We start from the raw sequence: 23,753 nt of genomic DNA on the forward strand, positions 1-23,753 counted from the left end.
TCCTTCTAATGGGGATAATTCCTTGTCCAGCCGAATGTGAGATCTGCTTCATTTAATCCCTTCCTTCCGATTTGGGGTTGGGTTCTAGAATTGTAGGGCAAATGCTGAAAATGGGGTGGTGTTTTGTGACAGTGTTGGCTGTCAGTCATCCTTGAACTGGGGAGACAGCACTGTTTTGAGCAGGGATTCAGCCAGCACAGCACAGTCAGGAACACAGGACTGGCCCTCCTGTGCTTGAACATTGCATGAAGGTGAGAAATCAGGACGGACTTCTATTAGGGATCCTGATGCTCCTCTTGGGCAGCCCTTCTTGTGGGTGAATTTAACATCTGCCCACATGCACATCATTTCCTTTGTCTAAAGCTGTGCAGTGGCTCTTTGATTTTCAATTTGAAACCCTTATCTTCTGACAGCTGGGCTGACCCGGAGCACAGTACTGGAAATGGGCTGCCGTTGCAGCGTTCCTAATGGGATAGGTTTTATTTCGAATGACTGCACTGTGACAGCCTTTAGCTGCCTTTGTGTGACTCTTCTCACAATAGCCCACTTTTCTCCCATTTAATGAGAACTGCTTAGCCGAAGCCTGCCATACAGTTCTGGCCCCATGGTGGCCTGGGTGGATCCTGACTCATCTCCTAGGACCACGGTCAAATGGGCCGGCCACAGTCCAGGACGCTTGGGGCAGAGGAGGAGCCCTGCATCTGATCTCAGGACCCAAGTGGCCTTTAGTGTGCCTTTTACACGACTGAGGACATGTTGTATCCAAGTCAGACTTGCTCTGCTGCAGGGTCCATGGGCTTCTGAGTTGTGAAGATGCTTCCTGGATGAAGGGTCAGGGAGGAGAGCCAGGCACGGGGCTCTTTGACGTGTCTCAGCATTTAAATGATGTGTGTTTATGGCTGTCTTACCATCAGGAGATTAGTGCTTAGGAAGTGTGGAGTAAAGATTTGGGTGCCTTCTGCCAGTGTGGCTCAGAATGTTTGGGGAATGAAGGGCTATCTCTCAGCTTAAGTCTGAGAGCCTCAGGGACTCCTTGTAGCCTTGGTCTGCTTTTCACCAAATGGGTAGGTACAGATGTTGTGCCTCTGTTTAAATCAGTTCTCAAGGAGTCTGCCCGAATGTCAGAACTTGGGCTTTTGACTTAAATGAGAAACAAGACTTTCTAAAGTCTCTTTCAAAACTGTCCTTTGAGGGCTCAGGGGTGCTTCTCTGTGGAGAAGCATTTTCAGCATTATCCAGCATTTTCAGGGACTAGGGACCACTTCACAGCACTGGACAAGCAAGCAAACATGCATGCATGCAATTGAACAAACTTTTCATGCTGTTAAAAATTTTTACCTTGTCATTGGTGGCAACATTCTCCTATGTCCTGTGACTTCTGTGAAGTACCTGAGGGTATGGGCTTGGGTCCATTATTGGTTGGTGTGACAGGCCAGGTGCCTGGTCTGGTACCACCTGTTCACTTACAATCTAGCTGAGAAGGTTCCCTGTGTTCCTCAGATCTCATTCTGTAGTCTCTTCCTGTGGCTCTCACTGTTGGTCCTCTGAGGTCTTATTCCTCATCTGTGTAATTTTCCCTTTGGCTGTTCCAGGCTCACGGTCACTCCGTGCTCAGGAATGAGCTGACTGATGTGGCTCTCTTCTGTTCTTTCATCAAGAATATCGTTATTTTTCTTAGTTAAAAAAAAACTTACGGTAAAATACATGTAGCATGAACCACACCATCTGATACATTTTTTATCTGGGAGTCTAATGCATAAAAATGCCTTCTTCCTGCTGTGTGGAAGTTGCTCCCATCCCTGCAGAACATTTCACCTTACCCTTCCAGTCATAACTGTTCATTCCTCTCCAGTCCCAAGCAGCTACTCTTTCACCTCTGTCTCTATGAATCTGACATTTCTCCGCATTTCAGGTAGACTCAAACAGTGTCTGCCATTTTCTGCTTGGCTCATTTCCTTTAACATGATGTCCTCAAAGTTTATGCCTATTGTACCTGTGCCAGACTGTTTTTCCTTCTATGTACATTTACTTTTAACTGATACATAAAAGCTATTACATTTGTATTTTAAGTGATACCTTTACAAACAGAAACTATGTATATAAAGTACTATGTAGTGTTTAGATACATGTATACTTTGTATAAGATTTAAATCAGGCTAAACATATATTTTCTCAAACAAATATGATTTCTTTGTGACAAAAACTTTGAAAAACCCTTCTAGCCCTTTGAGATGTACAGTAAAATTATGTACATTACTATTTATAATAACTCCTAATTGCTATCTGGCTTTCCCAGTTTAAGGTTGAATACTATTTCATTTTTATGTATGTGCTACTGTTCGTTAACTTATTTATCTGCTGTGTACTAGAAGCATCTCCGGTCGTAAAAAGTGACTGAGAAACAAGAGAGGGCATAAACCTTTGGTGCTTGTGATTTCTGCAGAGGCAGTCTCTGTGGCTGGAGAGGGCAGAGTGGAGTATTTGTTCCTTTTCGTATCTGAACAGTGACTCCCATGAACATCCGAGTCTGTGCTGCATGCAAAGGGTGCAGATAAGCCCCAAAGTCAGTCCCTCAAAGAACAGCAGCGTGGTGTGTGTTAATGACAGCTCCTACACTGGGATAGTGGAGTGCAAAGACAGGGCTTGTTCAGAGAGAAGAGTCTGTATCCATCCTGGAGGCTGGGTGCTTCCAGGCTTTCAGATGAATGTAGCTGTGTGTTCAGAACTGAATGGGCCTCTGGAAGCATTCAGTCCTTCTCAAATTCTTGGAAACAATAGAAAGCCGTATTGACAAGAGAAGGTGTGGCCATGACCACATGATCACACCACAGCAGGGCTCATGAGGTCTGTGCCTTTGAAGCTCCCTTGTCAGATGTGGACGTTGGTAAACACTCCCTGCAGTTGACATATCCAGGAACAGAGCCGAATGTGTTTTGAATTCTGGGAACTACCAGGAGAGGAATTAAAATGGGGAGTGATACGCAAGATTGCAGCTGTGGGCTGGGAAACCCAGAATGGGTGATGTCATCTGCAGGAGATGGTCTTGTGGCACCAAGTCATTTCAGTCTGAAGAAGATGATTGTCTTAGTTCTTTGGGACCATGCACAAGTGAGTGGCCATCTGTCAGACTTGCTTCTCAGGTCTCTCGGTAAAGCTGAGTTGGGGTGTCCATCTGTAGACAGGCAAGACAAGAAAGCAGTCACAGTGGAAGATGGCCAATGACACCAGGCAGGAAGGAAGGTGCCAGTAATGGCAGGGGCCATGGGTTTGGCACAGCCTTTCCCGATAGATGTGGCAGGCAGGCATTGGAGGTGCTGCCCACAACAGGTGTGGTGTGTTTTAAGGTAACTGCTTTGTCAACAACCTTCTTAATGCCATGACCCTTTAATATTGTGGTGACCCCCCATCATAAAATTATTTTTGTTGCTACTTCATAACTGTAATTTTGCTAGTGTTATGAATTGTAATGTAAATATCTGATATGTAGGATATCTGATATGTGATCCCCTATGAAAGGATTCTTAGACTCCCAGAGGGGTCCCAACACACAGATTGAGAAACACTGGTCTAAGGATTGGAAATGTTTCTGCCTATGGAGGGTGCTGAGGAAGGCGGTTGCCACATAGCCTTCTGCATGCTCAGTGCTTAGACCGTGAAGTCTGGATCAGCTGTGAGAATCCTACTATGCTTCTCAAGACTGGCCTTTTGGAAAAGGGCACATTGCCTTCATAGGACCCACAGCTGAGTTCTGGAACATTCAGGAATCCTACTGAATAACAGTGATTTTTTTTTTTCCTTTCTGGTTTGTCTGTGTAGTCACATCTGTTTCAAGTTTGTTTCCTGTCAGTTGCCAGATGTCACTCAAGGTAGTTTGCCTTCTGTAAAATGGGATCCATTATTACTTGAAATTCAGCATTTCAGAATTTAAAAGTCTTGGGTTTAGGGTAAAAATTTCAGTGTCATCCAGCTTCTTGAAAAAATCAACATCACAAAACATTTTACATTCTGTGCCTTTTAGAGAGAAAGAGCATTTCTATAAGAGCATCTAGGTTTTGTCATAAGAAACACTGGTAAGTCGATGCTTAAAGAGAACCTCAAGCAGAGGAGGTTTCAGCTCTGACTTCGGCAGAGGCTGACTGGCTGCAGCATGTTCTCAGTGGCCCTGGAGCTGTGGCAGGAGTCTGCTGTGCTCCAGGGGAGCCCAGGCTCCAGTAGCTTGGACTTCACTGGCTACCTTCCTGTCCCTTTGCTCATGTGCACAGAATCTGGGCAAGAAGAGACACAGCCACCAGCCCTGCATCATTTTGGGTCTCCAGAACAAATCCGTTTGTCACTTACCCACACTGGGGTGAGCGCCTATGGCTCGAGCTTGTCTGCCACCCTGCCTGGTGGAGATAAGGTGCTCAGACCCAGTGAAGTTATGGAGGTGCCACAGAGGGAGAAGTTTAATTTAATGCACCCCCTTCTTCCCCCCCAAACCCATGTACATCTCTGCCATGAACAATATTGCCTTGTTTTCTCTGGAGCTCTGTGTGGACTCCCTTTCTCTCCTCATTTTAACGGACCATTTAAATTAAATACACATTGATGGAGACATTTGCTGATGAGTAGCATTTAAAAAAGCCGTAGCCTGCAGTGGGTCCCTCACCGCCGACACACAGTACAACATGGCCTTGGGGACAGTCCCTTCTCTTGTCTGAGGCTTTCTGGAGGTGTTCTGAGCCTAATCAGAACAGCAGCAGCTTGATGAGGGGCAGAGATCACAGGTTCCTTTCCGTTTGCGTGGTGGAGAGATGGAGATGGATGTGCTCCTGGGGTGGCCCTTCTAAGCAATGAGGGTGTGGATCTGCACTAGCAGATCAGACATCACTTAGAGTCTCTAGGTGTGTGCAAAGAGAGAATTTGTTATTTTAAAAGAGGTTTTTATAAGCATTTCTGAAATCCAATATAGTGATTAAAAAAAAAACTTTCTGTTTTCTTCTCTTGCTATATTTATTTAAATTGATTTTCAAAGATAAGATCTTGCTACTTAGCCCAGACTGGCCTCAAAGTGGATATCCTCCTGCCTGAGTGCTGGGATTACACCTGTGCACCATCATGCCGAGTTTTGTTATTAATTTTGTAACAATGCTCTGTAATAATGTACTTGCTTGAGATGTTTGACTTCTCTGAAGTGAGTTTAAGGGGACCATATTTTAGTAACTTTTGCTGCTGGCTGGAAGTCCTGAAAGTGTATGCAGCATTAATACTTGGGTCTCAGCGATGCCTTCCTCCTGCACATCCTGTGGCACGTGAGCCCAGGCTGTTTCATGGGCAGAGCAGAGGAGAGAATTTCTGTTTCTGAGATGATCTTACAGTAGGAAGCACAGGGAACGCTCAGGCCTGTCCTTCCCTGCTTTGAATCTTAACTGTGGGAGCTGGGGAGGGGTTTCCTTGTCCTTGGATGAGTGATGACTAGCTTTGTCTCTTTGCAGGACTAGATCTTGGATTTGGGATCTGCATGTAGCCTGTAGAACTTTCTGATGTCCATCGAAGCCTCATTCCTGGCCTCTCAACTTTCACAGGACTGAGTAGAAGGGCACACACAGTCTGGGTTAGTCTGTGGGACCCCTTAGCTCAAGCTTTATGATATTCCCAGGCTGTTCTTTCTTTTCTTCTTCCTGTCCCAGGGAGACATGAGAGGAGTGAGCTTGTTTCTTGTAGGGCTTCAAAGGGTTGGGAAGCCTCCTCTCAAGTCCCTGCGTTGTCTCTAGACCTTGATGCTTGTTCCCTGAGCCTTTCCCTGGATGGTGCCTTGAGACCTTGGATGTTTACTTTAAACTACAAGGAAAAGATTAAAGCCATGGCATTCTCTTGTCACTTAGAAAATGTTTGTTGAATACCTACCATGTGCCAGGCCCCTGATGGGCAAGCTATAGCCAGTTTGTATTCTGGTATTCTAGGTATGTAAACCAGTGCAGTCTGGGACAGGGGCTATTGGGTTTTGCTATTTTCTTAGTTAGGTTTCCATTACTGTGATAAAGACCATGATCAAAAGCAACTTGGGGAAGAAATGGTTTATTTGGGTCATGTATCCAGGGTCAAAGTCCATTGAGGGAAGCCAAGGCAGAAACTCAAGGTTATGGAGGAACATTGTTTACTGATTGTCTCTGCTACCTATCTTATACAACCCAGGACCACCTGTCCAGGGGTGGCCCCACCCACAGCAATCATCAATTAACCTACACACTTGACTACAGGTCAGTCTGACAGAGGCAGTCCCTTACTTTTTGAGATGCCTTCTTTCTAGATGACACAAACTTGTGTTAAATTAATTAAGATAAACAAACATAACCACCAGCAGTCATGCATAAAGCAGAATGCTCTGTGCTGGCATTTGTCTATGGTAGGTCTCAAACCCTAGGTCCCGCAAATGTGTTAGTTGACGTGTATAGCCAACTCTGGCCTCCAGGTTTTCCCTGAATCCCTCAGTCCCTACCTGTTACAGGGTTTGGGTGACATACTCTCATTATACCCTAAACTTCTCCAGGCCAGGAGCTGGCCTTGCCTCCTCATAGCATCTCTGGCCCCTGTATAACTCAGCCAGTTTGGCTATGCCAGTCTCTTGGCCCCGGCATCTCCCATTTCCCTCCCCCTCCTTTCCTCACATGGCTCAGCTCAGGGTCATGTCCACTCTGGACTTTCCAAAAATGCAACTACCCCTGTCTATGCTCTCCCTTTTATCTGCAATAAACTTTCTCTTCCACCATACCTAGGAGCAGTCATGTCTGCACATTCTTCCTTCCTTCCTTCCTTCCTTCCTTCCTTCCTTCCTTCCTTCCTTCCTTCCTTCTTTCAGTCAGTTTTTCATTCAGTCTGTATTTGATATGGACACAGACTAAAGCAAGAACTTCTTGACTAGAGGAGGTTGACTTGTATTAAGTGGCTCAGTAGCTGAGGTTAAAGTGTGCTGCCGTGGCCACCCCAGCTTCTTATTACCCCACAGCTTCCATGGCTACCTGCTGCCTTTGTCTTCACAGTAGCCCGGGGAGTGGCATGGCCTGCTCTAGTCCACACCTCCCTGGGGACCACAAGACTACTATTCTGTGTGTCTCACCTCTGAGACCGTTTAGTCCACAGTTCCTTGGCTTATCCACTCCTTCCTCCAGCACGCTATGGACCATCCTCTGATTTCAGCCCAGGAGGAAGTCCCCGGGGAGCTTTCCTTACAGGAACTCGGCCCTCTACCTCCTAGTTTGTCACCCACAAGAGGTGGCATGGGATAACTGTTCACCACTTGTCAGTAAATCCTTCTGCTCTTTAGTTCAACAGATATTAATAGGCACGAGATTATTCTCGTTCAACTTGACTACATCTGAAATTGATGAAAGCTCAAGCAGCTGGTTTACACCTGTGAGGGATTTTTATCTTATTCAAATCATTTGAAGTAGAAAGACTCACTTTCAATCTGTATATTTGAGCTGGGAAGATCTGCCTTTAACCTGGGCCACACCTTTTGTTGGCAGCCTATATAAAGGGCAGGGAAGAAGGAAGCTTGCTCTCTTCAGCTGTTCTTGTGGGCAAGTCTATTCCTTCAATGGCATTAGGGCCTACTTCTTCAGGATCCCAGTGTGTACTGAAGACCAAATGAGACACCCAGTCTCATGGACTGAACAACTACTGAATTCTTGGACCTTCCATTGATAGACAGTCATTGTTGGGCTGCCTGGACCATAACCTGGAAGCCATTTGAATAAATCCCCTTTCTCTATCTATCTATCTATCTATCTATCATCTATCTACATAGATTCATTCTGTCAGTTCTCTTCCTTTAAGGAGGAGGCTAATACAATAGGCAACAACAGCTCAAGTTAATATATTTAGTATTTGCAAATCAAGCAAAGTTAAGGTCATTTTAGAGCCTTACTGTCTTTGCCTGCTCTGGGAAGGCCTTGTCATCATTTTAAGCGAATGCTGTTTTTTTTTATAGCTTCTGCTGTTATTTCAGAACTTGAGAATAATTTCACCAGTTGCAGCATAAAACCACCTAAGTTTTAGAATTTGTGTTTAGAGTTGAAACCCCTTTGTCATGATCTGTTCTGTGTCTAATGTTTGCTCTGGTCTAACATCTTGGTAAACAAGCTTTATCTTCTTCTGGGCTTCAGTGGCAGGGAGTGGGTTCCATGTCATCCTTCTAGGACACACACACACACACTCATACACACACACATACATACACAGACACATATACACACATGCACACACATGCACACACATGCACACACATACACACCACACACACACACACACACACACACACACACACACACACACACACACACAGCGTCTTTGCTCTCTCTATGAAGAAGGCCTTGAGAGGGTTCTTTAGAGAAATGGCAACTTTGGAAAAAGATTTGGGTTTTCTATTATGTCTTGTCTGTGAATTACTTATTTACTTTTGGTTACACTGAGATCAGAAGGATTGGAAATCCTCTAGGAGTTGCGGTTAGCAGTGTCTGGCATGTCATGGTTAGATGGGAGACAGAGGAAAGGCGAGCCCAAACTCCCCTTGCTCCCCTTCCAGTGCTCTCACTTCATGCTTTGTCATTTCGGACCTCAGCAAAACAGCTCAGTCTCACATATTTGGCTGCAATCATATTAGGTCCCTTGAAAGGAAAGCAGGTTTTGAAAGATCTATATGCAGAAAAACACTATGTACCTGAACATCAGCTCTGGAGGCTTTGAAGCAGTTGCTTTAGTTATGAGTGGTGCCTTTGGACCATCTGGGCCATGGTTTCCCTCATGGTGTGTCTTGGCTCTTCTCTGGACACTCATGTGGCCTGCATTATGGATGCGCCATTCTGGTTTGTAGGTGGCATGGCTGTTTACGTAGACACTCCAATCCTTGTGCCATAGACACCTGTCACCTCCCCTCAGCTCTTCAGCTGCCTGCATGGCTCTTCCTGTGAACTCACCCTAGACAACCCCCTGCCCCACCTCCAGGAAAAGGTAAGGAGATTTTATCAAATGGTCTCTCAGTCTCTCATCTGCTTCCACCTTGCTAAGCTCTTGATGATCGAAGCTTGGAGTGAAGCCATGACACTTTCTCTCTAAGTGGTGCCCTAAAAGGGCATGAATGGTTGGGACTTGGCCATTAAGCACTTCATATCCTAAGCCCTGTTTGGGTGCAGATGATCACTGTCACATGTTACAAGCTACCAGTGGGCTTGCTATCTATAGTACATGTACACTATCTACAGAAAGATACTCCACACCACAGACAGATAATCCATACCACAAATAGATACTCCATACCACAGACAGATACTCCGTACTACAGATAATTCACATCCCAAGCACCCCGTACTTCAGACAGACTCTATATCAAAGACATTTATCCTATGCCACAGACAAATGCCATATGCTACAGATAATCCATACCACAGACAAATACACTATACCTTACACCAATCTTGTAGCTCAGATACACCATACCACAGATAAACATCACAGCCACAGGCAAATACCACATACCACGGACAAGTATCCCACACCACAGATACATATCTCATACCACAGACAGATATTCTATACTATGATCAAATACCCTGTACCACACACCACACACACACACACACACACACACACACACACACACACACACACACACTTATTCTCTATCCCTAATAACACATCACACCTACGTACTTACACGCACACATGTACATACACAGCACCTCACACCACACACCTCACCATTATGTCACACACACAGACACACTCATATGTACCATACCCAGTCCACATTCAACAGGCCACATTCCATAACACGTATCATGTCGTACCACATGCAGATACTATAACATATCCCGTACACACTCATACACAGGCCCCGTGTGGATCCCCGGACTGAACTCAATCAGGGTTGGCTTTGCCAGCTGACTTAACATGTTGTCCCAAATACTTTTGAGTGAAAAAAGAATACCTCAAAACCAAAAAGCACAAGCTGCCAAATGCAGAGATAGTAAGCTCTCCTGCTGGCTCTGAACTGGGAAATCCTGAATTTAAGAATCCAGGTAAAGGCTGGCATGGTCCCTAAGGCCTTCTTTGGTGATCTCTCCCTGTCCCTCCTTTTCCCCTTGCAGTGAATATGAAGGAAGAAGGTAAAATCTCAAAGATTCTCACTAATCTTCTTCAGTCTGAAGTGAAAGACCATGACAGCAGGGGAGCATTAGAAACCCAGTGTCTGTTTGCACTGCCTTCTGGGAAAATTTAACTCCACCTTCCGGCTTAGCAGATAGCTCATTAATTATGTCCATTCTTATGCTTAATCCCCTGAGTACCATATCATGTAGGATATTTTTAAAAATTAAGCTTTCTTTTCACTGGTTTTAAATTTGTTTTTTTAAAAAAAATTAAGCATCAAGTTTCCGGTCTGCTGGTGATCTGATCTTCTCAGGACATCCCTGGCTTCCTCTGTTCTTAACATCTTACCTGAGCCACGCTGGCCACAGCTGATGCTGCATAGAACATGATGCTATTTGTTTATGTCCCTGTTGCATGTTGTGGCTTCCATGTGTAGCATTTGACAGAGTTGTGTGATTCCTCTAATTTGCCTTTTTCATGCAAACACCTTTGTTTTATTAACTCTTGTTCTAGGGACAACCCTCTTCATGTCCCTTTTTCCATCTCTGCTTCCTGTGGCGTGGGGGAAGGGTTGGGGGGTCCTGCTGTGGGGTTGGCAGGCTGGTGCACAGCTGATCACTGTTTAGGCTCCCTTGTGATGCATCAGAGCGTCCCTAAATCCCTTACTCAGCACGGCAGACCCCACAGCGATGGCAACAGCAGAGGGTGTTTTTAGCGCGTTCAGGAGGGTGCAGACTGACCCTAAGACCCCACTCCCCCCTCTCGGCACCCCCCTCACAAGCACAGGTCTCTATGACTCATCCCACAGCACTGTAAGAGGGGCAAGGTGCCTTTGTCCATTTCCTGAGAGGGAGGGGAAACACAGAAAGCTTAAGAAGCATCCCCAGGACTACAGAGCCCAGGAAGTGGCAGGGCTGGGACTTGCATGGAGGCTCCAGGGCCTCTTCTCTGCTTAGGAGTGACCGAGGCCCACTGCAATGGTGACTGCCATATGGGGCATGGCCCATACATTGTGGGAGAGAAGACAGGAGCAGTGCTGATGTGATAATCCCTGCCTCATGTTTATATATATGTTCAGGACATTGAGATCTTAAATGGGAGATATTGGCACTAGGTCTCCTGGTTGGGAGGTGCCCCTTTGCCCACTTCTTATCCTTCTTGGATCCTTGGTTCTATTTGTTTGAGAACATTCTGGTAGGATGGAGCATTTTTGTTTGTTTGTTTGTTTGTTTTTGCTTGTTTGTTTCTTAAGAATTATGAATGGGTGAGTGGGTGAATAAGTAGGTGTGGGGGGGGGGAGGGGCGGTGCAGAGGACCAGGCATTAGAGAGGAAAGCAGGGCAGTGGCTATTGCCAGCTCTGCTGTTCCATGATGGAGCACGCGTTAGTGACAATGCAGTATTCTGCTTGTGGCTGCAGTCACTACCCAGAGGGAAGCACACAGTCTTCTGTATCCCAGGAGTTCCCATGTCACTTAAATGTCCCCGTTCCTGCCAGCTCACTGTGAGGATGAATAGACACATGGTGGCGGGAGGGCATTTTAGAGATTTTGGTTTTTTTTCAGTAAGAGAGGCACCAGCCCCTCTCTTTGTTGAAACAGGAAATAGCCTGGGTGTGGGTGGCTCTGAGGAACAGGCTGTCTTCCTTGCCCTCCAGGGAAGCTTGGCCTGTAGCATTTGGCTATGGTGATTCAGAGAGCAGAGCCCGCTTCAGCACTCAAGGCCAGGCTCCTGTACGGTAGCAGATCCTGGGGGTCTAGGAGGCTTTGACTGTACCACCAAGATGCAGCCTGTGGCTGTACTTCCAAGTCACACTCCAGGCTTCTGGCTTATCTTGTCCCAGTGCTGGGACATAGGAGGGTTTGAGCATTCATGAGTAAGTGCATCTTGGGGTCTATATATTGAGTTGTGAGTAAAGCCTCCCAGATTTTGAAGTTGAGTCACTCAAGAAAACATTGATTTTTTCTGAACTCTCAGTCCAGGGGCTAAACCTGTCACTGAGTCCACACTCCCTGGGCCACCATCAAGTCCAGCTGTAAATGTTGGGATACATACCAAGGGATACAGCAGATGAAGACAGAGGACTTCTGTCCTAGTGGGTGAGGACAGTGGCAAATACTGACCTTACTGTCAGAGGTGTGCAGGTATACGTGGGCGGGGCACGAGAGGCATCTGCAGGGCCCCTTAGAAGGTCAATCATGCTAGTGCCTATCAGAAGCTGGCCTGGTGGGGCTGAGGAATGGCAGTGATTCCGTAGGACTGGGGCAGAGCAAGAGACAGGATAAAGGCCAGAAGGCATGGAGCAAGACAGAGGCCTTTCCAAGCATCCTGAGGACTTGCGCTCTGGAAGACAGAGGAGGATGGGGCCTCACTTCCAGTTGCGGTTTTACTAACAGCTTTAGGTAGTTATCATTCATGTATCTTCATGAGGTTCATCCCTTAAAGTATCTGATCCAGTGGTTTTAAGTGTCTTTGTGACATTTACCATTGACCTCTACTGAATGAAAAAAGAAAGAAAGAAAGAAAGAAAAAGCAAAGGAAAGGCTATGACTATTCCTAGGTGTGGTGGAGGAGAAAGTTTATTATAGATATGTGGGAGAGCATAGCCAGAGGCAGACACATCTGGGAGAGTCCAGAGTGGACATGAATGGACTGAGTTGTGTCATGTGAGGAGACAGGCAAGAAGAAGGAAGAAGGGGAAACCAGGCAGCAGCCAGGAGACCAAACGGTACAAAGAGGGTGGATAACCAAAATGGCTGAATTACATAGGGAAGGGGAACTGGGGGGAAGGACAGCCCAATCCCTGGGCTGGAGAAGTTTAGGGTAGGAGGTAGGTCATGCCAACTGGGAGGGCCCTGTAACAGGTTGGTACTAAAAGATGCAGGGAGAACCTAGTGGCCAAGTCTGCTTTGATATGTTAAATAGGTACCTCAGCCATTTGTCCCAAGTCTAAACCCTAACATCTACCTGTTACTCCCCATTTCAGTCACTCCCCATCTATCCCTGTGCTGTCTTTAAATAAGTGTTTTGTGAGCATGATCCCATGCAGACCTGTGGTTGTCCTACATATACAGGGAGCATCGGTTTGTACAAATGGGTACATCCTAGAGGCAGAATGGACTGGGCTAGAAGTAGAAGCTCAAAACTGGGAGGTGGAGACTGGGGTAGGAGGTTGAGGCCAGAGTCCATGGTGGAGGCCTGTGTGGGAAGTCAAGGCCAGGATGGGGTGGAAAGGCTGTGGAAGAAGAATTTACTTGAAGCTAGATCCTGCTTCAAATGGACCCAGGAGGAAGGGAGCCTAGCTGGGTAATCTAGCTGGGAGAGGGAGACTGTGGCTGGAGCTGGGTTCTTTAAGGGGAGGTGAGGCCCAGCTTGCACCACCAAAAAAGCAGTTGCCTCTAGGTGTGCCTTGGAGGTATTGGTTAGGTGTGAACTCAGAGAGTGTGGAGCTGTCAGCTTAGATGAGTGTTGTCTGGTCCATGGTCTTGTACTAGGCGTCATGCCCGAGGTATGGAAGTACCACCCGGTCTGAGGGCCTCAGCTCCCAGTGGTGGGTGAGGCTATTGGTAAGACTTACGCCAGTGGTTTGAGGGCTCAACATTTCTAATTGTCACATTGTGAGGAGCCACACAGGTGCCAGATTACTCACAAATGTCCCCCCAAATCTTCATCTGTCCCGTGCAGAGCTCTTCCTTCAACACACTGAGGAACATAGCTCCTTTGGAGACTCTGTGCACAACTTGTGACATTTCTCTGGTTGCTCTGTCCCTCTGACCATCTTGAAGATGTTTTTAGAAAAGAAGAATTTTCCTGTTGGTATAAAACAAAGTCCTAATCTTCTCAAGAGTTGACAAAGCAGAAAAGGCACTGGGTATGAATGCAGCCACATGGTGACCACCGCCGTTCACTGAGTCCAGGTTGCTCCCAGCACATGGTAATATGCAGAGAGCATGGGGGCCCTGACTCCATTGGGACTTAGCTCTGCGATGTGGAGCCAGTGACTGGCTGGCTTGGCAGGACAGGCTGAGACTAGAATTCCCTCAGGCCTGTCACTCCGCTGTGGACTTCCTCAGGAGAGGCTGTGTCACTGCCAGTTCTCACTGTGCAGGTCAACCTAAAGCTCTCCTAGAGGTAGAACCCCCCAGGCTGAAGTTTGGTGGGGGTGGGGGAAGGCCATGCATCAGAATGAGCCCACACCATGTTCCTGGCCCCCTTCCGTGTGTGCCCCTCCCTACTGTCTGTGAGGCTGGGCTCATGCCCCTCCCATCCTGCACTCTGAGACACTCAAGGGTTCTAGGTCAACACTTCCTTAAGTAGTCTGAACTTTTTTGCCCCTAGTGCTTGTCTGGGTGATTCTGCCATCTTCAAAGCTTTCAGAACAGGGCCAGAGAGCAGCTTCTCATAACGAGGGTGAGGGTGGAGGTTGTTCCCAAAAACATGTCTGGCTTCCATGACTATTTGAAAGGGACAAGGACATTTTGAAGATTTGAGAGCTGTTAATTTGAGAGCTTCCAATAGAGAGCAATTCTCTCGCTTTCCAGTGAGGAGACACAGATATGGCTACAGTCAATAAAAGATGGGTATAGGTTAGGGCTGGTGTCAAGAGGAAGCACTAAGCTGGGAGGGGTGGGGAAGGCTTCAGGCATATTGTAGATTAAATAGGATGTAGATTAAATAGCTGGAAGCTGGCACTTGCTGAGAGAATGCAGGAAGGGTGTAGACATCTGAGAGAATGGCCTGTGTAAAGGCCCTGGGGTAGCCCCGTTGGTCTGTTCAAGGAAGAATAAGGAAGCCAGATCATATCTGATGAGATTAGGAACAATACTGGACTGTTTGTGGAGTTCAAAGGTGGAGCCTATGTGGAATATGTAGGGGTAATGGAAGGAGATGTGTCTAGGGTGTTGCTGAAGCTTCAGTCTGAGTAAGTAAGGACTCTGGTTGTCAACCAGATGCAAATACTTTGGTGGAGAACAGAGTGCCATCAGTTCATGCGGCAGGAGCCTTTGTAGCATGGCCTGTGGATGAAAGCTGGGTGCTATTCTATCTGGGCCTTTCCCAGGGGCCACATCACCTCTGACTGGCTTGACTTGACTGTTTCCACCTGCTCAGCATTCATAGTGAAGTGAGCCATGGTGGGTGGTATCAAGTGACAGAGAGGTGCTGGCTTGGGATGTGGGAGCCTTTCCCTTCTCAGTGCTCTGTGGGTCAGGTATGGGGGAGGGGGAAGCAACTGGCCTGGGAACTGAGCTCTGCTGGCTGCTTTATACAAATGTGGGGATTATAAGAGGCTAGAGAGGCTTGCACTTCCCTGCAAATGTGCTTCCTGGGTGGGCCTGGAGTGTGGCCAGTCTGAGAGAGAGGAGGGCAGGATGCCAGGATACCCAGGCAGGAGGGTCGCCCGCTGGGCAGTGGTACATGGAAGAAAGCCAAATACCTAAGCCCTGCTCCAGGAAGCCTGCCCTAGGTGGCCTGTTCCATCATTGCTGTGGGATGGAGGGCAAGCCAAAGAATCTTGAGGCCTTTGAAGCTGTCCTAGCTCCCAGGCATCTTCCGTTCTCCCATGGGACATTCCTGGAGGAAGATGGTGGATCTATTTTTAGCCCCAGGAACACATTGCAGGTGGTACTTGTGGGTTAGTAAGGGCAGGTGTGCAGTGCGACAGCAATGAGTGTCTGGGTTTGGGAGATGGACAGGCAGCTCCTGGATGCTCAGATGCACTGCTAGGATCCAGGATCCAGAGGAGGCAGCCAAGGTCATGGGGACTTTTTCTTTGCATCTTTTTTTTTTTTTTTTTTTTTTTTTTAATTCTGAATAATTTTATCAGCATATCCTGGGTAGAAGGAGCTGCTTGGTAAGTATCCAGCCAATTTTCTGAAGATTCTACAAGTTCCATCCGAAGATAGACTTCTGTTCTGAGGGACCTCCAGTGAGCCCTGTCTCTCCCAGGTCATCATGTGCCTCATGGACACAACAGCTTCCTCCTATAGCCTGAAACCTCTCATGGCCCTCTGTGCCAGTGAGACAGGAGCCTGGAGACCTGGCTTTACAGTGTCTCACCATGTGGGTGCCCCTTAACACACATGCTTCGTCCCTACCCTTAGAATGCTCCCCATTCATTCATTCATTCTCTCCCCCCCCCCCCCCGTGCATGTGTGTGTGTGTACACGTGTGTTACTTGTATGTGGATGTGGACATGCATGTGGGTACATAAGCATGTGCAGGCTCCAGGTCGATGCTGGAAATCATCCTCCGTGAGTCTCCTACCTAATCCCCTGAGGCAGGCCTCAGTCAAACCCAGAGCTCTCAGTTATGGCTGATGGTGCTGCTAACCATCTTGCCCTTGGGATACTCTGTTCTTCAGATGCTGGGATTGCAGGTAGGCTAACACTCCCAGCTGGCGTTTATGTGCATTCTGGGTGTCTGAGATCCTGTCTTCATGCTTGCATGGCAAACAGTTTAATCATAGAGCCCCCTTCCCCCCCACAGTTCTTTTTGTTTGCTTATTTCATCTCCTTCCCTTTATTCTCCATTCTTAGAGGTGCTGGTGCTGAACTATCTTCTCTGCCTTTTAAAGGTTGGGCCCTGGGGAGGCTAGGCAGGGTCCCAGGGAAAGAAATGAGTCCTGTGTGGGCCAGGGGAAATATGAACGACAACTAGGCCAGGTGCAGAGCAATGACATTACCAGAGTTCAGGGAGAAATCCCCATTTGGTTTTAAAGAATGAATAGAAGTGTGCTGGGGGTAGGGGGGTTCCATAAGAATAAACAAGGGAATACTAAAGATGGCCGTGTGTGTGTGTGTGTGTGTGTGTGTGTGTGTGTGTGTGTGTGAGAAGATGTGAAGCACAGGTGAGGTGAGGTCATGGGGCATGATAGGACAAGGCTGTAGCTGTGCACGGCGCCTGGGCCTCAGTCACTTTGCACGCTGTGGTTCAGAGTCACTGCCTTGTCATCCTTTACTGTATCTCCATTCACACCATGAGAGTCCCTGAGCAAAAGTAAGTTTCTCATGCTCCCTGTGGTAGGTCAGGCATAGGACTAGTTAGGCCCATATTTCCCGCCTCCTCATCCTTAAACATCATAGTGGATCCCAGACACTGGGGAGGTTCCAGCTTGGTGTCCCGGCACTATTAGTAGGACAGAAAACATGTCTGAGAAAGCTATAGGAGAGAACCCAGCAGTGGTCTGTCTTAAAGCTCAGTGAAACTTTGATTCTCAGGCAGCAGCTTCTTTCACATACAGAACTTTAGGGGAGGAACTGAGGGCCTATGCAGAAGGTGGTGCACAACTCAGTGTAGGCCCCAGCTTCTCTGGCTCTCCCTGGAGCAGAGTTAAGATGGAAACCAAGGTATCTATCTGTCTTTGTAGCTCCGGGCTGAAGAAAAAAGCAAGCCACTAGGGTGGACATTGTGTCTCTTGACCACCCAGTGGCTCTCTCCAAGCACTGAGCATGGTAACTGTTTCTTTGCAGAGTCCCTATTCATCGAAGAAGCATTCTATCCATATGTCACCAACACTGTTTTGAGAGAAGTAACTTGAATCACCCAGAGCTCTGGGCCTTGTGTGGTGTTTTGCTACTTTGAGAAAAACAAGCTGGGAACAGAGCCTTGATGTATGGGGAGGGCATGTGGAGGTGGGTGGAGGGATATTTTCAGGATCTTCCTGCAAAAACAGTTTGAGAAGTCTACTCTCCATATACTTACTAAGGCTCCAAACTGTAGTCCAGTCAGTGATCTATGCTGACCTTTATTTTATGTGTGAATATGAAGGGCTCTCTTGAAGATGTCAGGAAATTCGTGACCAGTTACATGCTGTATTTCCAGATGCTGTCTGTTCTGGGGAATATTCTGGAGTTCTGACTCTGTCCTTGTCTGTGAATGAGTGGATTGCCTTCCCAGCCTGCTGACACTGTGTTTGTTATCTTTCTGCCACAGTTCTCTGGATATTGAGGCACTGCTGAAGCTCCGCCAGGTGATACCCTTTGCCTCCCCTCCGTCAGTGGTAGACTTTACTGCAGACAGGAACAGGGAGAGCCATCCTGTGTGTGAAGACTGCCGGTAAGTAGGATACATTTCCCATCTCCAGCTTTTCCTGTTGTACAATTAGGACAAGCCTCCATTTACATGCTAAGCAACATCCTTGCCTTTCTCTAACGAGACTCTAGTACAGTCATGCTGGTTTTTAGCTCTGTTGAGTTTGAAATGTTCTCATTTATCGAGGTGGGTTGGTTCCAAGGACCTCTGTGGGTTCCTGGATCTGAGGATGCTCCAGTCCCTTATGTGCAATGCTCAGTGTTTGCACAGGGCACGTATACACCCTCCTTTGATGACTTCTGGTACTTACTACTTAGTTACAACTACTATGTGAATACTTGTTTTATTGTTTAAGGGATGGCAAGAATCACACCTGCTCGTGCTCAGTATGGATTGATCCATTGTAAGCCTAATACCGTAGCGCAGGAGGCCCAATGCTATGCTATAGGGTAATTCCATGTCTGGAGGGTTTTGTGTTTTTAAGACCTTCTGAAAAAAAAAAAAACAAAACCACAAACAGCTTTGATCTGTGGTTGGTTGGATCCACAAATACAGAACCTGCATTTACAGGGGGTGAAAGACACAAAGGAGAGCCAGCAATATGTGAAGGACAAATGACCAGGAAGTCTTCCAGTCATGTGCTGTCCATGGGAACTGGGTCTGCTCTCAGGGTACCTCCAGTCCTCCAGTGTATTCTCAGACGTCTTCCCTCCTGGTCAGTGGTTATGGACTCAGAGTAGCCATCGAGGGTTCAAGGGTTTCAGGAAGCAGGAGTAGACAGGAAATGGGCAGCATCTCTGTGCTCTGTGTGGCAGTGGCAGTTTTTAAGTTGTTCCACACCCAGACCCATGGTATGACCCAGGCAGCCAGTCTAAGGCACTGCTGCTGTGGGCAGACCCAGTCAGCAGAAAGCAGACTGGGAACTGTATAAAAAGTCCCAAGTGGTTGCGTCTAAGGTACCTGCAACGACGTGAAGATCTACAAGGCACTTTCTGCTGGGGAATGAGAGTGGCTACATAGCTCCAGCATGACAAAGTATCACAGGGGGTGCTTTAAATAATAGGAGTTTGTAGTCTATTTATTTTGGAGGCCTAAAATCCAAGACCAAGGTGCTAGTAGGGTGGTGTCTTTGAGGGTCTACAAGAAAGATCTGGTGGTTTGCCAGTCACCTTCATCGTCATTGGGCTTGTGACAGCACACCTTCACATAGCTTTCCCTTGATATGTCTGTCTCTTACCATTGATGTAGGAAGGTAGGGACATATGAATGCCATCCCAAGTCATAAGGTTAACTCTAAGGTCCAAATCAAGACAGGCCATCCTTTGGACTGTCTTGTATCTTCTTAGGGATGGTACAAATCCCAGCGAACAAAAAAATCAGTCAGTCACCTGGGACTGTCTCAAGGGTCCATGCCTCAGAGAGTGCTTTCCCTTCTGTGATTAAAACTATGTGTCTGCTTGAGCTTACTCTCCACCTGTGGGTTTACTTACATTTAAAAAAATAATTAATTTTTATTTCATGTGTATTGGTGTTTTGCCTGCATGTATGCCTGTGTTGAGGGTATTAGATCCCCTGAAACTGAAGTTACAGACAGTTGTGAGCTGCCATGTGGGTGCTGGGACTTGAACCCAGGTCATCTGGAAGAGCAGGCAGTATTCTCGACCACCGAGCCATCTCTCTAGCCTTTGCACTTACATTTTAAATCTCAGTCCATGATTCATTTTTAATAATCTGTGCTTTCATTACTGTGTCTTGGGTAGTTCTCTGTTTGAGACAAACAACAACCACTAAAATCACCACTCTCCAAAACAAACTAAACAAAACAACTACTACATGAAACACCTAAAACACAAAAAACATAAAACACTGTATCACAGGAGACCTCTGAGCTCTGTCTGATAGGACACACTTCCCCTTTACTTTAAATGATCATCAATCCCATTAGTTTCTATTCCTGTTACTGTGATGAAATACCCCTAGAGAAGGAGCTTATTTTGGCTCATACTTTGAGGGTATAGTTCCCCATGGTGGCAGAAGCTTGAAGCAGCTGTTTACTCTGTCTGCCATCAGGAAGTAGTGGGAGGTGAGTGATCAGCAAGCTTTCTCTTTTTTGTGTTGTCTAGGACCCCAGCCCAAGGAATGGTGCCGCCCATAGTTTGGATGGCTCCTTCTACCTCAATTAATCAAATGCAGATAATAGTCCTTTACAAAGTGCATAAAGGTGTGTGTGTGTATACGCATGTGTGCATGGAAGTGATTCTAGATCCTGTTAAATTGACAATATTAAACATCACATCAGTCACACTAAATTAAGAGGCAGCCTAATGACCTTAGTTGACTTTGATCATCAACAAAGATGTTATCTATAAATAATGTCACAGCATAGGTTTTGAAAGTTAGGATCTCAGCATTATTTGGGGGAGGCACAGCATCATCTCATTCCGCTTCATTAAGTCCAGGGCCCATTCTTGTGCTCTCTATGGGGTCCAGTCCTTTGAGCAGAAGTGAGAGCATTGCTGTCATCTGAGTAATAGTCCCACTTGCCCTTTTCCTGCTAGAAGTGTCAGGCTCAGGATGTAGCAGCACATGGGTCCACTCTCTTGCCACACAGCCTTACCCCCTCGACTCCCATCCTACAACAGTGCTTTCCTGGCTTTTTCCCCATCCCCATCCCCATCCCCATCCCCATCCCCATCCCCATCCCCATCCCCATCCCCATCCCCATCCCCATCCCCATCCCCATCCCCATCCCCATCCCACACCCCCATCCCACACCCCATCCCCCACCCCACCCCCATCCCTCATCCCCATCCCCCATCCCCCATCCCCCATCCCCCATCCCCCATCCCCATCCCGGACCCCATCCCACTAAGCTAGCTCAGTTCCAAGACTACAGCTACCTTCCAGAGAGTGTCCTGACCTGCCTGCCCCAGGCTAGTCTGCTCTTGTCTGTTCACAGTTTCACACTGCATGATGATATTCTTGGTCAACAGTGGGCCACGCACAAGATTGGATTGGAGCTGAAGCATTCCTATAGCCTAAGCTGTTGTGCTGTCACTGTACAGTATGCCATCCATATGTTTGCAGGGTGTACTGCCAGTCATATGAGAGTGCAGCTTGCAGTGACTTGGTGACAGTTGTCATTTGGATCTGGAGGGTCCCACGAATTTCAATATATTAGACACTTGATCCCTGGGGTGGTTCCATCATGAAGTTGTAGAACCTCTAAGAGACAGAGCATAGTGGGGGTTCCTGAGGTCACCGGAGATCTTCTGTAGAAGGGACAGTGGTACCCAAGCCATTCCTTTTCTTTCTCCTTCTGTATGCCCATCAGATGAATAGCTTTGTTTTACCATGTGGTTTCTGTCATCATGTATTTTCATAGACCTAGAAGCAATAGACTCACCAACTATGAGCTATAGCCTTAAAACTAGAGCCCAAATAAACTTTTCCTCTTTGTAAGTTGATCATCTCAAGCATTTTGTTGCAGTAGTAAAGCTGGATTACAAAACATAATTTACTATGTGATTGGCTTATATATTTACATCTACATTTTTTAAAAAATGTATGCATCCTCTCTCCCTCCCTCCCTCCCTCCCTCCCTCCCTCCCCCCTCTGTGTTCTGCATAGGAATAAAGTCAAGGCATCTATGCATTAGGTTGCTTTTCTACTATTGAGGCGTATTTCAGCCCCACACTGGTATTTCTTCAGTTCCTGTTGTGGCAAAGAAGACTTCAATGCATTAGCTTCTCCATCTTGGAGCTATACCATCTTACTAATATACTTCTATAGTTAACTCCCTAGTGCCAGTCAGGGCAGTCAGAACCAGGCTACTTTAACAAACACCTCCCAGATGTAAGGTGTAGGCAGCCACTGTTGATTACTTTTCAGTCTGCCCTGTCATGGTCCCTGGATTTTCCAGACTGAAACAAGTCTTTCCAACAGATCAGATGGTTGTTAGAACTTTGAGCAGTGTTTACCAATGAGACATGTATAATATATATATATATATATATATATATATATATATATATATATATATATATATATATTTTAGCCATAATGTTATTTCACACTTACTGGGCATGAGATGGTGTAAACACAGATCTTCCATGCACCAGGAAATGAAAACCTCCATGACGGCCTTTGTTTTCACATTTGCTTCATTAGGATGGTCTGGAGCTGAACCTGGATTGCTTGGAGTATATTGGAGGAAAACAGCCTCCTCCCTTGGGCACAGGGCAGGGGCAGACAAAGTTGGTGGCTGACACTAGATCTGGTGAGGGGCAGTGGAGCTGGAAACCTTAGCAAAGAGCATGCAGATTCCCTGCTGTTTCCACTTCTAGTATCCTCTCTTCTAGAGTCACCCTTCTTCCACAGAGCACTGCTGATCAGGGTCTCCTGATCCTGCTGTGCTGGGGCCTTGTGCTTTGTTTGCTTTTTGGTAGTGAGTGGGTAAAGGGGTACTGTATTCTTTTTCCCCAATTGGGGGGCTCATCACTCTGCACTGCTCCTGCTCACTGCTTTGGTGCCCTGTCAAAAGAGACCTACATTTCAAGAGAAGGCCCAGAAAGGTGTCAACTGCCCCTTCCTAAAAGCCAGAGGTCAGTATGGCCACTTTTGGCTTAGTCCATTACCCCTTCATGTGGGAGACCACCTAAGGGGGTACATCCCATGTGCCAAACCTGTCCTCATCTCCCTGATGCCTGGGAGCGCTGAATGCTGGGCCTCCCTGGCTTTTATCTTAGAGGACTCACCAAAACGTGTGGTATCATTGGTAGGGTTTTTAAATTGGGGAAAATACATATAATACCAAAGTTTATCATTAGCCATTTTAATAAAATTTATTTTTATTTACTTGGTGTGTATAGTATATACTGTCTTAGCTTCATGTTGCTGTGTCAGAAAACCAGAAGACAGTACTTAAATGGGTAAAGATTTATCTTGGCTCATGTTGTCAGTTTCAGTCCATGGTTAGCTGGCTCCATTGTCTATGAGCCTGTGAGGAGGTGGCGCATCATGGCAGAGAGCTGCTCTGGTGATGCCAGCTGAGGGGAATGGAGGAGGGAAGGAAAGAGAGAGAGGGGGGCCACAGGGAACCAGTGTAACCTTTAAGGGCATGCCTCCAATGACCTGCTTCCTCCAGCTAGGCCCCAGCTTCTGAAAATTATACCATGCCCTACTAGTACAGAGAGGCCAGCATGTGATCTGTGGGCATTCCAGATCCAAGCTCTAAATGGACCTGTGCTGGTCTTTTTATTTATTTTATCCATTTCTCAGTCCGACCATTCATGGTTTACAGCATCCATCCTGTTCTTGGTGCTGTGTGACCTTCTTTTCTCTGTGATTGCACCAGGAAGAGACACTTATTACCCTTAAGCAGTGGGTCCTCCCTCCGCTCCAGACAGTGTTCTGTTGCTGAGTTTCTGGCCATGCTAGGCATCCTCAATGGTTCCTGTTAGAAATCACCAGCTGTGGTTCTTTGTGACTGTGGTGGTGCTGGAACCTGGCGGTGGCGTAAAGTGTGGGAGGGAAACTTTCTGTGTCCTCTGATTTCATCCCAGGCTTCTAGTGGGCTGTGCCACTCGGTTGCCACCTT

At 46.8% G+C, this 23,753-nt stretch overlaps 1 protein-coding gene across 6 annotated transcripts in view; it reads left to right on the forward strand.

The window, feature by feature from the left end:
- Apba2 (amyloid beta precursor protein binding family A member 2) overlaps positions 1-23,753 on the forward strand; it is a 232,012-nt gene that overhangs the window by 30,790 nt on the left and 177,469 nt on the right. For 5 of the 6 annotated variants that reach the window (XM_034521728.2, XM_034521720.2, XM_076935320.1 and 2 more), the window contains exon 2: positions 18,056-18,178. The gene's annotated coding sequence lies outside the window, so the exon portion shown is untranslated. Of the gene's footprint in view, positions 1-8,965; positions 8,989-18,055; positions 18,179-23,753 lie in introns of those variants that run through there. The other variant, XM_076935319.1, reaches the window with a different exon arrangement.

This window comes from Arvicanthis niloticus, chromosome 1, assembly GCF_011762505.2.
Source record: "Arvicanthis niloticus isolate mArvNil1 chromosome 1, mArvNil1.pat.X, whole genome shotgun sequence".
In the NCBI taxonomy this organism is placed as follows: domain Eukaryota; kingdom Metazoa; phylum Chordata; class Mammalia; order Rodentia; family Muridae; genus Arvicanthis; species Arvicanthis niloticus.